General features: G+C 39.3%; 1 pseudogene; it reads right to left on the reverse strand.

Annotated features, from left to right (window-relative positions):
• Window positions 1-10,191: 10,191 nt before the first annotated feature.
• LOC141511408 (coiled-coil-helix-coiled-coil-helix domain-containing protein 2 pseudogene) lies at window positions 10,192-11,732 on the reverse strand (annotated as a pseudogene).
• Between the last annotated feature and the right edge of the window lie 5,531 nt (window positions 11,733-17,263).

Below are 17,263 nucleotides of genomic sequence, written 5' to 3' on the forward strand. Positions count from 1 at the left end.
GGGAGAGGCAGCCCGCCAGAGGGGTGGCCCACCAGAGCCAAAGAACCTCAGCCTCCTGGAGGCAGCCCCAGGGCGCTGGGGGTCTCAGCTCACAGCAGCGGGGGAGTCTCCTGAGCTGCACCCCAAGGAGCACCGGCACAAAGTGGGGGAACAGCGGGGACCTCTGCCAGAGCACATGGAGCCCAGCCCTCAGGGCACACAGCAAGCAGCATCCTCTTTCCCCAGCCCTGATCCAGGAAACAGAAGCAGGAGGAGCTGGTAAGCAGGAGCCCCCAGGGCATGAGCCCATTGAGCTGAGGGAGGGGAGTGAAGAGAGACTGCCTAGCTCTGTCCTCTACCCCTGAAACAGGACTCTGGGGCTCTGACCACATTCAGATCCTGACCACAGTCTAGGTGCCCCCATAGAACAGCACCCCCCACACACGTCAGCCCCTTGGCAGAGGGGGCGCTTATGGTCATTCACAGACCAGGAGGGAGGACAGAACCTCGCACACTGAGACCCTAGTGGGAGTGTCCCAAAAGCTCAAGAAACACCCCAAACCAGGCCCAGGCTTGGAAAATGAGCAAGCAGAGAAACAAAAGGAAGGCTATTGAGAAATATTTTGCAAATGAGCCTGAGAAGGACCAAAATACTCAGTCTGAAGATGAGGAAGCACAAGCTCCTGCATCTAAAGACTCCAAGAAAAACAGAAATTGGGCTCAGGCTATGATAGAGCTCAAAAAAAGATTTTGAAAATCAAATGAGGGAGTTGGAAGAAAAACCTGGGAAAAGAAAGGAGAGAGATGCAGGAAAAACATGAAAATGAAGTCAGAAGCTTAGTCAAGGAAATCCAAAAAAAAATGCTGAAGAAAATAGCATGCTAAAAACCAGCCTAGGTCAAATGGATAGAACAGTTCAAAAAGTTACTGAGGAGAAGAATGCTTTAAAAAGCAAAATTGGCCAGATGGAAAAAGAGATAAGAAAACTCTCTGAGGAGAACAAATCCTTCAGACAAAGAATAGAATTCAGGGAGATTGATGAATTTACCAGAAATCAGGAATCGATACTTCAAAACCAAAAAAATGAAAAATTAGAAGAAAATGTGAAATATCTCATTGAAAAAACAACTGATATGGAAAACAGACTTAGGAAAGATAATTTAAAAATTATTGGAATACCTGAAAGTCATGATCAGGAAAAGAGCCTTGACATCATTTTCAAAGAATTACTACAGGAAAATTGCGCTGAAATTCTAGAAGCAGAGGGCAAAATAGAAATGGAGAGAATCTACCGATCCCCCAGAGAAAGAGATCCCAAAAAACCAACCCCTAGGAATATTATAGCCAAGTTCCAGAACTCCCAAGTCAAAGAGAAAATATTACAAGCAGCCAGAAGGACACAGTTCAAATATCGTGGACCTGCAGTCAGGATCACACAGGACTTAGCAGCAGCTACATTGGAAGCTCGTAGGGCTTGGAATACAATATACCAGAAGGCAAGAGAGCTTAGAATGCAGCCAAGAATGAACTACCCAGCAAGGCTGAATGTCCTCTTCCAGGGAAAAAGATGGACTTTCAATGAACCAGGGGAATTTCAAAGGTTCCTTTTGGAATGGCCAGAGCTGAACAGAAGGTTTGATCTTCAGATACAGGACTCAGGTGAAGCATGGAGATTGGAGGAGGGGGGGGAAATATGAGGGACTTAATGAGGATGAACTGCATGTATTCCTGCATAGAAAAATGACATTGATAATACTTATATGAACCTTCTCACTTAATAGAGCAGGTAGAGAGAGCTTTTATAGTTGAAGCACAGGAGAAAGCTGAATTTGAAGATAAAATATGGTGTAAAAATGGAGTCAATAGAAAAGTGAAATGGAATGGGAGAAAGAAAAAGGAGAGGGGGAATAGTCCAAGATATTTCACATAAGATTTTTTTTATTACAATGAGCTATTGCAATGATATGGAAGGGGGGAGGCAAGGGGGAATGAGGGAAACTTTGCTCTCATCAGAGATGGCTAGGAGAGGAAACAGCAAATATACTCAATGGGGTATAGACATCTGGAGTAAGAAGGAGGGGGGAGCAGGGGGAAGGGGTGGGGATGTGAATAAAGGAGGAGAGGATGAACCATGGGGGGAGAGTGGCCAGATATAACACATTTTCTTTCTTACTTCTTGCAAGGGGCTGGGAATGGAAGGCCTGCCCAAGACCACAGGGCCAGGTGGATTCTGGGCCTAAGGGGTGGTATGGGGGCTCAGGGCTTCTTGGCCCTGGGACCAGGGATCTGTCTACTGCTCCACTCAGCGACCCTACAGCAGAGTCATAGTGAAAGGAGAGAGAAAATAGAGTACATGGTAGTGGAGAAATAAGAAAGGAGGGAGTTGTGATCAGCAATGGCAATGGTGGGAAAATATGGAAATAACTTTTGTGATGGACTTATCATAAATAATGAGATCCACCCATGACAGAGTTGTTGGTGTTGGAACAAAGACTCAAGCACATTTTTTGTTATGATTATTTGGGGGAGGGTGCAGGGCAAGTAGGGCTTGGTGGCCTGCCTGGGGCCACATAGCGGGGTGATCTTTGGGTGTCTGGGGCCGGATTTGGACCCAGGTGCTCCTGGCTCAAGGGCCAATGCTCTGTCTGCCACCCAGCCACCCCTACTATTATTACTATTTTATTTTATTTTGGGTCTTTTTTTTCTTTCTTTCTTTTTTGGTTTTTGCAGGGCAGTGGGGATCGGGTGGCTTGCATGTCACAGGGCTGGGTGATTGTTGGGTTTACGAGGCTGGATGTGGACTCGGGTGCTCATGGCTACAGGGCTGTTGCTTCGTCCATTGCGCCACCTGGCCATACCTACAATTATTACTATTATTATTTTTTTATTTTAATTTGTTTCCTCTCCCCTTTACTTTTTTCGCCCAAACAAGTCTATCTATATTCATGGGGGAGGAGGAGGGGTATTTTGTTTACTTGTAAACAAGAATATTTTATTAATGTAAAAAAAAACATTTGTACAAAATGAGAATAAAAAAATAAATTAAAAAAAAGAAAGAAAAATATGGTACAAAAAAAAGTCACCCAAACAAGTCTATCTATATTCATGGGGGAGGAGGAGGGGTATTTTGTTTACTTGTAAACAAGAATATTTTATTAATGTAAAAAAAAACATTTGTACAAAATGAGAATAAAAAAATAAATTAAAAAAAGAAAGAAAAATATGGTACAAAAAAAAGTATGCATCAATCTATATTCAGGCACCATCAGCTCTGTCTTTAGGATGTATAATATTCTTTACTATAAAGTCTTTAAGAGTTGTTTTGGGACACAACATTGCTGAGAAAAGGTAAGTCAAAGAATGCATTACTTTTAATGATGCCAGATCAGCTGGGTTGGGGACATCTGAGAAAGCTGTGGTTCATTTTGGGAGATAAAATCACCAGACTCTTTGACTCAGGAGAGTAAGTTATAGACTTTAATTTTCACAGGTTGCTGCAAAAATTCACAGGTTACTACAAAAATTTCACAAGTTACTATAAAAAGTTCATGCTTAAGTTCTTTAACAAGGTAAAGAAAATGAGTTTTTAAGAAAATACTAAGTTTAAGCAAAGAAAAGACTAGCTTGGATGGGGGGGGCAGGGATAGCAAAGACAGTTAAAGGGAAATAGCCTGGAGATGGTGGCTGGGGTGACCGAACCTAGATCATCCTGGATCCAGTCTCATGGAGCTTAGACCACATGTGTCCAGCAGCATGGAGAAGAGAGTGGGAGAGTTTGAGAGATCACACTGCTCAGAGTAGACTGCCCTCCTGAAGAAGATGTATCATCAGCATATTAAGAGTAAAGTAGGGCCTAAGCGCAGGGATCACACTCCCCCCGGAATGGGTTAGCTTCATAGGAAGACAAGTAGTCAGGGGAAGTAGTAGAGAAGAGCAAAGGGTCATTTGGGGGAATGACACTTCCCTATAGTTGGCTAGCTTCCCATAGGAACACAAGCAAGCAGGATATAAGTAATAAAGAAGAGCAAAGGGGCAGGGAAACATGCTCCCTGAGAGTATCCTAGCTTCAGGGTAGATAAACAACTCAACTGAGGAGTGAGTTGAGCTTTTAAGGAGGCAGGAAAATGAGGTAATTTAGGGATAAATTGGTAGGGTAATAATTCAAAGAGCAGAGATGAGAAAATTAGGGATATAGAGGAGAGGTAGAATGCCAAAGGCTTGATTCTTTTAGGCTAAGGCAGGATCCATTGTTTTGTTGTTAGGGGTCTGTTTTGTGCCTGGGGCAGGGATTTACAGAGTCCTAGTCAGGGAAGGACTAAAAGATCATTGACCTCTTGGACAATGAGATGTGGGGGAGAGGAGTCAGTGTTAATGTAAGGTAGATGGACAGTGCAGAGGGAACAGATTAATAACTATGAAGCAAATTTCTCCATCCAACATTTCCCCTACTTCAAAATCAGTCACTCATCTAAAAGAATGATGATGATGTTTGTCCTTCATTCTAGAAAAAGACCATGACATCAGGGAGGTAGTGCCATGACAAGCACATGAATTGGATTTGAGTGAGGGAGTGCTGTGCTAAGTCACCAGCTTTACATTCTCCTCCAGAGCCATTTGTATCCACTGACCAGATATGAATCAGGATGACTGGAGATGGTCCTGAATGCAAGGAGGCAATCAGGGTTAAGTGACCTGTCCAAAGTTACACAGCTAGTTAGCATCAAGTGTCTGAGTTTGGATTTGACCTCCTGTCCTCCTGACTCCAAGGACAATGTACTATCCACTGCACCACCTAGCTGCCATTGTATTAGGATACTAGCTGCTCCACAAACTTGTATACGTTGTGCTTCTCATTTTTTTCTATATTGTGCCAAATGTATTGCTGAAACAAAAATTAACATGAGGTTACAATAAAATCAGCAAATGTTTGAAGTAAAGAAATTTAAAAGCCTGAATGCTGAGAATTGACTGTATGTCACTTCTTGCACAGATCTCCCTTGTGCATACTTGGTCTAATCCAAATGCTTTTCCCTTCTTTATGCTCTTTAGAGCCATTTCTAAGTCTTTCATAAGCATATTTTTCTTTTTTTGGTTTTTGCAAGGCAATAGGTTTAAGTGACTTGCCCAGGGTCACACAGGAAATTATTAAGTGCCTGAGGCCAGATTCATAAACGTATCTTGGACTGTGAAGGTATGTCCAAGAATGGAATTCTCCTTTATTCTCCTTACTGGCACAAAAAAGTTTTAAAAAAATCTATTTTCAATGGGATGACTACTGTGAACTGATGAAGAGTGGAAATAAGCAGATACAGGAAAACATAGTCCCAAAGACTACAACAATGTAAACAGTGACTAAAACCTCCACAACTGAGCAACTCAAATTATAAAGACCATGAAGCTTAGCCCTAGAGCATAGATGAGAAAATTCATCTTCTTTTTTTTGCATACCTTTGCAATCTGACTGACAGCCTCATCAGTTAACTGAAACTGCTTGTTCCAAAATAACTAATGACCTCTTAATAGCCAGATCTAGTGTTTTTTTGCTCAGTCCTTATACTTTTGACCTATCTGCTGCATTTGTCACTGCTGACCACTCTCTTCTTCTAGATTTGCTCTTCTTCCTGAGTTTTTGTGATATTCTTTCTTGATTATCCTCTTAGCTGACTAAGTGTTACTTCTTGGTCTCCTCAGTTGGCTCATCCATATCATGCTCCCTATCTGTAAAGGTTACCTATGACTCTGTCCTAGGATCTCTCTTCTCCTCTAAATTTCCTCTATTGATAACTTCATTTGTTCTCATAGGTTTAATTTTTTTTTTTGCATTGGACACTCCTAGGTCTATATATTCAGTCTAATCTCCCTCAAGTTTTAGTCCCACATGACCATTTATCTATTAAATATTTTACCTTGAATGTCTTAGAGATATCTCATACTCAACATTCCAAAATTGAATTCACCTTTTCCTCCAACTCCTCTCATAAACTTCCCAATTTCTGTCAAAAGTACTGGCATTCTTACAGTTTCCCAGGTTTCTAATCTCTGCATGGTCCTAGATTCTTTACTCTTCCTCACTCCATAGTAAAATCCTAGACTAAATCAAAGCCATGTGTTGAGGAAAAAATTACTTTAATTGAGATACTGGTAGCAAAACTGCCATCCTGGGAAATATCCCATGACCAAAGAGTACAATGTATTTTCCAACTCTAAAATCTATGCAAAAATTTATAGGAAAGGGGAGAACATGGTATAATGTACAAGATCAAGGGGTGGCTAGGTAGCACAGTGGATAGAGTACAGGCCCTGGAGTCAGGAGTACCTGAGTTCAAATGTGGCCTCAGACACTTAATAATTACCTAGCTGTGTGACCTTGGGCAAGTCACTTAATCCCCATTGCCTAGCAAAAAAAAAAGTAAAGTACAAAATCTAGTCATGAGACCCCAGTGGCCCCTGGAAATTCATGCAAGTAAAGCCACTTCTTTCTGACTGTTTTGCCCTTTAGGCTGTGGTAGAAGAAATAATAGACGCAGATATATGTTCTATAATTAAGCTGTTCCTTTTGCATTGATCATTGACTATTGACCATTAACAGTAACCACCATTCCATTGTCCTAGTTAACAAGAGGTCAATGAACTTTTTAGTAAAGTACTTTGCCCCTCCCAGGCAAACATTTGGTAAATCCTTGCCCCTAAGGACAAGATAAACACCTCTAACAAAACCCAAGCCTTAAAGAATTGTCTTTGAATTACCACCCCCTTATCTAAATATCCCTCATTACCTTATCTCTACTCTCTGACTACCTCCATAAATGTATACCTAATTACTTTTTTTCTTCTGAGCCACAGCCCTCTATCTACATATCCTTAATTACCTCCTCTTCCTGCCCCTTTAAAAGCTCACTTCTCTCTGGAGTCCTTCTACCTTTGGGAAATTAGCCCACTCCTAGGGAGCATGATTCCCCAAGTAAGCTCTTGTGCCCTATACCCTTCTTTATTGTTTATTCCCTGCTCACTCGTAGGGAATGTAATCTGCCAAATAAACTCTCATGCCCTATATCCTTCCTTATTACTTATTCCCTGGTGGCAGTGGCTGCTGCTAATCTCTCCCTTAGCTTCTGCTAACCACAATAATAAACTTTTTTGTCCCTAAATTCTTCTGGGTCAGGGTTGATCTTATAAGAGAATTCTTTCATGTTTTCTAGAGCCCCTGAAACCTTTAGCTGTCCACATTTTCCCGAGCAACAATACCATGAATCCTAACGGAAGGAGGCAGGGACATTAGGAGCTAAGGTTCAGCTTATGCTGGGTTCCTTCATAAGGTAAAATCTGAGCTGGGGTGGGGATGGTTTAGGTTGTGATTCAGCTCAACCTAAAGGAGCATATATCCTAAGAGTAGGGATGTAAGACATTACTAAAATTCTGAGGGCAAATGAAGTTACCAATAGAGAAAATTAAGAGGAGAAGAAGAGACCCCCTAGGACAGAGACATAGGTAATCCCTACAGATAGGGAACATGATATGGATAAGTCAACCAAGGAGACCGAGAAGGAACAGTTAGTCAGCTAAGAGATTGGCAGGTAACATTTGGTATTAACAATTTTCTGTCATTATATATAACACTGTTGTCATCATACATCTATCAGTTGTGCCATCATGTTTTTACTGTTTGGTTTTTTTTTTTTAGATTTTTCAAGGCAATGGGGTTAAGTGGCTTGCCCAAGGCCACACGGCTAGGTAATTATCAAATGTCTGAGGTCGGATTTGAACCCAGGTACTCCTGACTCCAAGGCCGGTGCTCTATTCACTGCACTACCTAGTCGCACCTATGTTTTTACTTTCACAGCATCTCTCATGTACTATTTTTTTCTTTCCACTTAACTACCATATTAGTTCAGGCCCTCATCTACTCTCTGCTACATTATTGCAACAACTTCCTAATTAGCCTCCCAACTTCAAGTCCAACCACTCAAGTCCATGCTACATACTGCAGCCAAAATAATTTTCTTAAAGGCAGATCCAACCACATGATACAATGATTCCATCAACTTGGGTGACTCCCCTTTTCTTCTGCTTTTAAAGCCCTAAACAATCTGGCCCCACCCTATCTTTCCAGTCTCATTAGAAATTACCTCCTATACTCTCAAATCTAGTGAAATTGGCCATTATTATTCATGCAAATATTCCATCTTCTGTCTCTGCTCCTTTTTATTGACCATCTCACATGTCTGGAATTCACACTCTCCCATCCATCTCATAGAGTTCCTCTCTTCCCTCAGGATGCAGTGCAAATGCCATCTTCTCTATTGCCAGATTTGATAGGCACTGACTTGGCTGAACTGCTTTTCTCTCTGTCTTTTTAAAAAATTCCTTATTACAGCTATGACACTCTGGGATAGGGTATATATTTGAAAAGAAAGGTGACTTAAAAAACAAAAAATATCAATAAAATTTTAAGAAATCATTGAAGAACCCCCACCCCTTTTTTTTGTTTTTTCTATTTTCATCCTTAAGTGCTCTAGGATTAACTTTGCTTCCTTGGATCTCTTGTCAAGCTTTCTTTTACCTGATAAATGAGATATAACAACTGGGAATGGCCAAAAAGGGCAAGTCCTTAGAGCATGAGCAATATGGTGGTCTTTGTTTCTACTCAGGAGGAGACTGTGAATCTGCTTCCAGAAATATGTGATGACATGTAATAGAGGGGCTTCAGAGTATATTTAGGTATTTTCAGCTTCCAGGTGGCTTACTTGATGGTGAAGGAAGAAAAATGTTTTTTAATTGACTAATAATCCAGAACTGAACATGCCTATTTAATCTGTAAACAGATTAAATCGTCCTCTGAGACAAGAAGCTGCAAGCTTTCTGGAAAGAAGTAACAGGTGTTGCTAACAATTTATCCTCTCACTTTGGTCTCTCTTATGACCCCTGGAGCCTATGGACACCTTTGTCTCATCTGTTTTTGGTGCTTTTTCTTTCCTAATCTTAGGTAAATAAGTATTGGAGATAGAATGGACCGGTTTATGACCTTGTGAGCTTCAAAAGGTCAAAGGAGTCACAGGAGGTTCAGCAACCAGTGTTAGCAGAAGAGTTTGCCTGTAATCAAAAGAGCTGAACTTGATGAGGAGCCAGCCCTAAGAGACCAACTGCTTGACCCAATCCAGCAGTGAATCAACCTGACACCTGAGACACTGTGCCCTAAAAGTTAGGGAGCTATTCTTCCACTGGCTTTGACACATCCAGAAACAAACTTTGTGGGAAGAAGACTTTGTAGCATACACTTTAAGTTTCAACTCATTTCCCCCAAGGACCAAGGATACATAGAAGGAAAGTGTGCCCTAGTTTTTTTTGGGGGGGGAGGGGATGATATAAAGGGATATCCAGAATATCCCTTTATAAAAGCTAATTGATAGGGGTGGCTAGGTGGCACAGTGTATAGAGCACCAGCCCTGGAGTCAGTAGTACCTGAGTTCAAATCCGAACCTTAGACACTTAATAATGACCTACCTGTGTGGCCTTGGGCAAGCCACTTAACCCCATTTGCCTTGCAAAAAGCTAATTGATCTTATTTGTTAATAGTGTTACACTTGAATTACTCTTCACTGTTTCTCTGTTTTATGAAATTCAGAATTTTTCAATTATCTTCTCAATAAGTTTTACAAACAAATTTATATTTTATTTTATTTTTTATTAAAGATTTTATTTAGAGTTTTACAATTTTTCCCCCATTCTTGTTTCCTCCCCCCCATAGAAGGTAGTCTATTAAGTCTTTACATTGTTTCCATGGTATACATTGATCTAAGTTGAATGTGTGGGAGAGAAATCATGTTCTTTTTGTATTTCTTTCACTAAGCTGTTGATTTGGTTTTCATAATTTTTCTGCATTGCTCTCATTTCTCCTCCCAATTTTTCCTCCACCTCCCTTAATTGCTTTTCAAAGTCTGTTTTGAGCTCATCCATAGTCTGAGCCCATTTTCTGTTTCTCTTGGAGGTTTTGGATACAGAAGCTTCAATTTTGTCATCATCTGAATGTGTGTTTTGATCTTCCATGGGACCAAAGTAATTCTCTATAGTCAAATTCTTCTTTTTCTGTTGTTTATTCATTTCCTCAGCCTAAGAGCAATCCACAGTACTTCCAAGGCCTTGGGTTTTTTTGGGGGGGAAGTCCCACTGGGACCTTTATTCCTCCAAGGTCTTATGCTCTTTTGCCTGTGCTTTGATATGAAGATGATCCCTGTACTTCCCTCTGCCCCAGAGCTGTAAGGAGGAGTCCTACTTGACTATCTTAGTATGGAAGCCCAAACTGCAACCCGGATCTGAGTGTAGAGCCCTACCCTGAGGGAGAGCAGAGAAATTTCTGCAGTCTTCCCTGACCCCCTTACTGTCTCTGGGGGTGCAGGCTGCTTTCTCCAGATTCTCACTGCAGGTTCTGCTGCCAATGCTCCCTCACTCCACACTCATTCTAGTCTTGAGAAACCATATTCTTAAGGAAGAAAAATAAAGTATAAGAGCAAAATTACATAATAAGATAATTTTTTCCCCCTTAAATTGAAGGTAATAGTCTTTGGTCTTTGTTCAAAGTCCACAATTCTTTCTCTGGATACAGATGGTATTCTCCATGGCAGATAGCCCAAAATTGTCCCTGATTGTTGCATTGATGGAATGAGCAAATCCATCAAGGTTGATCATCACCTCCATGCTGCTGTTAGGGTGAACAATGTTTTTCTGGTTCTGTTCATCTCGCTCAGCATCAGTTTATGCAAATTCTTCCATGCTTCCTTGAATTTCCATCATTCTTGGTTTCTAATAGAACAATAGTGTTCCATGACATACACATACCACAAGTTTATATTTTAAATTGCCTTTGACTCCCATATTTCTTTGGTTGGCAAATAATTCCAGTATTTAGTCTTTAAGATATTTTTTCAGCTCTTTTGCATTTTCTTTTTTTTTCCCAGGAGAAAATAACTTTATTTGAATTATTAACCATAACTTAAGATGCTCTTTCTGTTAAGAGTTTACATTACAATCATTCACTTTGATGAGACCACACAAGCATTTGCCTCATCCCAACATTTAATATCATCTCATGTTCTTTAGTGGGAATATTCTGCTCCCCCAAGGCTATTCTGAAATGAAAGGATATTAGAGACAAATAGACAAAGAAACAAAGTACTGGTAGTCTCAGCTTTTTTCTTTTTATCATTTCACTACCAGTTATGAATCATGCTAAATTAGAATGATCTTCAGAAATGATTTTTCCATTTCTTCCTTTTGAAGGTCTCAATTTAGGATAATCCATTTGCAAACCGGCATTGCTTCAGCACCTCACCAAAGCCCTCATACAGCTTGAGGTCACCCTGGTTCTGGGTGCACTCTAAGAATTGCTTCATCTTGTAGTGGCAGGGGCTGAACTGCTGCTGCTGCTGCTGCTGCTGGTATCCTGGCTGGGCTCCCTGAGCCTCCTGGTAGGTGATGTCAGGCCTTGCGAGCTTGGCATTACCCCCGCCGCCGAAACCCCTGGTGATGGCATGACCAATAGTGTGCCCGACTGCCGAGCCCACTGCTACTCCAGCCATGGTGGTGGCCATCCGGGTCATCAAACCCGGCTGCTTGGGGGCGGCGGTAGGCATCTGAACTTCAGCTGGCCAGGTCGGGGCTGGCGTTTGAGTGGCTGGTGCTGGTGCCGCTTTCATCGGGGGTGCCTGGCTGGCCGGGGGCGCCACCCAGGAGGTCCGACTCCTGCTTCCCCATGGCATGGTCAACTACTAGGGTTAGCCATCCTGGGGAGAAATGAGGAGGGAGAAGCTGCAGTGGTTCTTTGGGATGGGGGCCCCTCTTTTGCATTTTCTTATGGCAATTGATTTGCATTGGTTAATCTTATTGTGAAATTACTTTATTCAATGTCTTGTTTTTTTCTTCTAATCATTACCTATTTTTCATTTCCAATAGACTGATTAAATAGGTCAGGATTGAGTGTTTTCAAATAAATACCTTTAGAAGAAGCTTTTGTTAATATATTTTATAACATTTAAGTTTCCTCTATATCAGTCCTCCTCTTACTCCATACCTTATAAAAAAAAAGGATTTTTTAAAAGAAAAAAATGATAACTTACTATTCAATATAGTTTTAGAAATGTTAACTCTAGCAATATGAGAAAAAAAGAAATTGAAGGAATCAGAATTGGCAATTAGGAAGTAAAGTTTTCACTCTTTACAGATGATATGATGGTTTACTTAGAGAATGAGAGTAAATCATCTAAAAAACTCCTTGAAACAATTAACAAATTCAGCAAAGTAGCAGGATATAAAATCAACCAATATAAATCATCAACAATTCTATATATGAACAACAAAGCCCAAGAGCAAGAGATAGAAATCCTAATTAAAGTAACTGTAGACTATATTAAATACTTGGAAATCTACCTTCTAAGACAAACCCAGAAACTCTATGAACACAATTATAAAGCACTTCTCTGGCGGCTAGGTGGCGTAGTGGATAAAGCACCAGCCCTGGAGTCAGGAGTACCTGGGTTCAAATCCGGTCTCAGACACTTAATAATGACCTAGCTGTGTGGCCTTGGGCAAGCCACTTAACCCCATTTGCCTTGCAAAAACCTAAAAAAAAAAAGAAAAAAAAAGTGAAGGACAAATATTATGGGGCGGTTAGGTGGCGTAGTGGATAAAGTACCGGCCTCGGAGTCAGGAGTACCTGGGTTCAAATCCAGTCTCAGACACTTAAAAAAAAAAATTACCTAGCTGTGTGGCCTTGGGCAAGCCACTTAACCCCATTTGCCTTGCAAAAACCTAATAAATAAATAAACAAATAAATAAATAAATAAAGCACTTCTCATCTAAATAAAGATAAATAATTGGAAAAATGTCATTTGCTTCTGGTTAGGTGGAGCTAATATAATAAAAATGACAATTCTACTCAAATTAAATTGCTTATTCAGTACCATATCAATCAAAAAGTTATTTTACTGAGCTAAGAAAAATAGTAACAAAATTCATCTGGAGCAACAAAAGGTCAAGGGAGGGGCAGCTAGGTGGCACTGTAGATAGAGCACTGGCCCTGGAGTCAGGAATACTTGAGTTCAAATCTAGCCTCAGATACTTAATAATTACCTGTGTGGCCTTGGGCAAGCCACTTAACCCCATTGCCTTGCAAAAACCTAAAAAAAGGAAAAAAAAAAAGAATAGCAAGGGAACTGATGAAAAAAAAATGTAAAGGAAGGTGGCCTAGCTCTACCAGATATAAAACTATACTATAAAGCAGCAGTCATCAAAACTGCCTGGTACTGGTTAAGAAATAAAAGTAATGGTAGATTCAAAGGAAACAGCAGTAAATGACAACAGCACTCTACTGTTTGACAAACCCAAAGACTAATATTAGCTTCTGGGATAAGGACTCACTATTTGACAAAATTGTTGGGAAAAATGGAAAATAGTATGGCAAAAATTAGACATAGACCCACATTTTACATCCTATATCAAAATAAGGTCAAGATGGGTACAGAATTTATAATTTATTTTATTTTTTATTCAAAGTAACAAATTTTTATTATAGAAGTGGTCATATAAACATTATGAAGGACCATTACAATTACATGGTGCATTTAAATTATATAAATTAGAAACCTCATTTATGCACTAGTAAAAGGGGAATATTACCACTTGTAAGTTTGGGTTTTTTCCCCTCAAGTAAAATGAAAATTATTAGACTGAAAGATTATTGATGACTCTTGGGAATCAAGAGAACTGGATCCAAATTCCAGTTCTGTCCTTAACCATCAATAGATGCTAGTCATTTATACTGGTTATTTCATTCCTTTTGGCCTCATTTCTCAGCTGTAAAAGGGAGAGGATGGACTAAGAACAACAGAGTGCAGAGGTTCTTGGGGCAGAGGGCCTCATTCACAGACTTTATTGCTAAATCACAGCTTCCTCCCTTATACAACAGGCTAGTTGAACTAGGTGATTGAGCATGGAGGTCTCTTCCAGCATGAGATCTATGATTCTACTTTATAGTCTTTGTCCAGTGTTCTGTGGAAAACTGATCACGTGTCCTTTTGGCTTTGTTCTGTTTATATGAAGACTGTTGTCTTGAAAAAGTTGTGACCAGAACCATCCTTTCCATGCATCCATTGGCCTAAAAATCTAGTCTCTACTTCTTTCTGCCTCCTTCCCATGGGGTTCCTGTTGTCTGCATCCAAGTTAAGCATCCCACCCTCACAATAACTGTGGTGTGTCAAGCTGCAGCTGATTAGGCCTTTGGTTGGTTTTCAAAACTACCCTGCACATATAATGCTGTGCCAAGTTGTATCCCTACCATCTCTTTAATTTGTATTGCTTATAGTGAATCCATCTGATCAGTATGGGGACAAGCAGATCGGTACAGAATTTAGACATAAAGAGCTACACCATAGATAAATTAATAAACTGGGAAATACTTTACCTATCTGATCTATGAAAAGGGGGCAAATTTATGACTAAACAAGAAAAAGAATATATTATAAACTGCAAAAAAGAACGATTTTGACTATATTAATTTAAAAAGTTTTTGCACGAATAATATCAATGCTGCCAAAATTAGAAGGAAAGCAAAAAACTGGGGGAAAAATCTTCATAACTAGGAGTTCTGATAAAGGTCCCATTTCTAAAATATATAGAACTGCATCAAATATGTAAGTTGCAAGTCATTCCCCAATTGATAAATGGTCAAAAGATATGAATAGACAGTTTTTCAAATGAAGAAATTAAAACTATATATATAATCATATGAAAAAGTGCTCCAAATCATTATTGATTAGAGAAATGCAAATTAAAACAACTATGAGGTATTACCTCACACCTATCAGATTGGCTAAGATGACAAAAAGGGAAACTGATCAATGTTGCAGAGGTTGTGGGAAGATTGGGACATTGATGCATTGCTGGTAAAGTTGTTAAGAGATTCAGCCATTATGGAGAACAATATGGAACTATGTCCAAAGAGCAATAAAAATGTTTATTCCCTTTGACCCAGCAATTCCAATTCCAGAAGAAATCATAAAAAAAAATGGGAAAAATCCCACATATTCCAAAATATTCATAGCATTCTTTTTTGTAGTGGCAAAGAATTGGAAATTGAGGGTATGCCCATCAATTGGAGAATAGTTAAGGTACATGAATATTAATGTTCTATAAGAAAGCCTAAATGGTCAAACTCTAGAGAAGCATGGAAGGAATTCCAGGATCTGATGCTAAGCAAAGAGAGCAGAACCAAGAGAATAATATATACATTAACCTATACATTAACAACCCTATTAGACCAGCTATGGACAATGCTATCCCCACCCAGAGGAATTAAAACAAAATAAAACCAAAATATAATCCTTAAGAATCTAAGGAACATTACATTCACTTTTTTTAAAAAAAAATATCACTTGTGTATTTCTTTCCCTTAATCCTAATTCCTTATACCGAAAATGGCTAACCTGTAAACATGCTTAACACAAATGTATAAATACAATATTAACTGCTTAACACAAATGTATAAATACAATATTAACCTGTTCGCAGCTGAGGGGGAGGTGGGAAGGGAGGGTGGAAGGAAATTTTGTAACTTAGAAAAATACATAGGCATATGGATGAATGTTTTTTTTAAAAAAACTTTCATTATCTGTATTTGGAAAGTAAAACCAATAAAAAAGAAAAACTTAAAAAAAGAAAAAATGAGGAAAAAAGTCAGCAAAACTAATCATCATATTGAAAAAAATCTGACATTAAATGCATCATTTACATTCCTTCTCATTTTCTCATTTTTATTTTTCTTTATACTAATTTTTATCTTTGTGCTAATGTTACTAGTCTATTGTACTGAAACATGATTCAGGAACAAGTCCCTTCCTATCTTTGGAGATAGAATAAATTTCATTTTTGGGATATTATTTGGTACTTGCCATGTCTAATGTCAAAGAAATTATTTATATTCCATAGGCTTCCATGTCAACTACAAGCCTTTGGCTTCTCATTTCTTATTTCTGACTAAAGTTTTCCAGTTTAATGTTCACTATCCTCATCCATTTTCACTTTTTCATTAAAGTTGCCAAGTATCAAAGAATATATTGATTTAATTTGGATGATGTCAAATTTTTCACAGATTTTTCTCCTCTTTATCCTTTGCAACAGGTGGTCAGGCATAAACTACACTTTTTTCATGACAGATAGTTTATAAAAACTTTTTGTGCGCACTGCAATGGGAGATGACAAAATGACCTATGAAATATCTCCTTTTGATTTTGAGGGCACAATGAAACCAATTCTACCAGTTGTTTGTCTTCTCAAGAAGATACTGTGAGACTTTCTTCCTTAAGGTGCAAGATCTCTCCTTTTTTGGTTTCATTTTTAGCGAGAATGTCAAAACTGATAGAATTAAGTTCTCCCAACCATATAATGATTCACCAGTCATTAATCCCATGGTTTCACATTTATAGTCAAGTTAAAGTATAGATAGTCTAAAAGCTCTGTGATTCTTAGCATCTCCTGCTTTCATTTCTGCTACTCTGCCTCCATCACTGCAAAAGGGAAAGAGGCTACACAGATCTGAGGGATGTCTTTATTCCTTGGGTTTCCATGAACAAAGAATTCATTACCAGGTGGCCACCCTAATAGTGATCAGCCTCTGTGAACTTAACTCTAGTCCTCAAAATGCAGTCTTCAGGAGACAACCAGGTAGCATAGTGGATAGTGCACCAGCCTTGGAGTCAGGAGAACCTGAGTTCAAATTCAGCCTCAGGCACTTAATTACCTGTGTTGACATCTAACAAGTCTTTTTGTTAAAGATTTTATTTATTTTGAGTTTTACAATTTTTTCCCCATTCTTGCTTCCCTCCCCCACCCCCCACAGAAGACATTCTGTTAGTGTTTATATTGGTTCCATGTCTAACAAGTCTTTTAACCCCATTGTCTTGCAAAAAAAAAAAATGAAGTCTTCATCTGTTGTCTGTACTGCCCTTGAAGCCTTTTCAACTTGAGAGAAAGTGCCAGAAATTGACTTCCACTGGCACAGCCTTTGGGAAGCCAGGGGCACTGCTTACCCTGATATGGCATTGGAGAAGGACTCTATGAGAGTTTAACATCTTTTTCTATTTATACAGCCCTTGTATTAAACATACATTCTCAGCATGGCCTGACTCATTTCCAGTATGTGGGTTTCTTAGCATTTTATAGCACAACTATATAAAGTAAAAATTATTCACTCTTTCTCACATATTTAAATATTCAGCATGTGCCATATAGACTCTAG

This window comes from Macrotis lagotis, chromosome 2, assembly GCF_037893015.1.
Source record: "Macrotis lagotis isolate mMagLag1 chromosome 2, bilby.v1.9.chrom.fasta, whole genome shotgun sequence".
Taxonomy (NCBI): domain Eukaryota; kingdom Metazoa; phylum Chordata; class Mammalia; order Peramelemorphia; family Peramelidae; genus Macrotis; species Macrotis lagotis.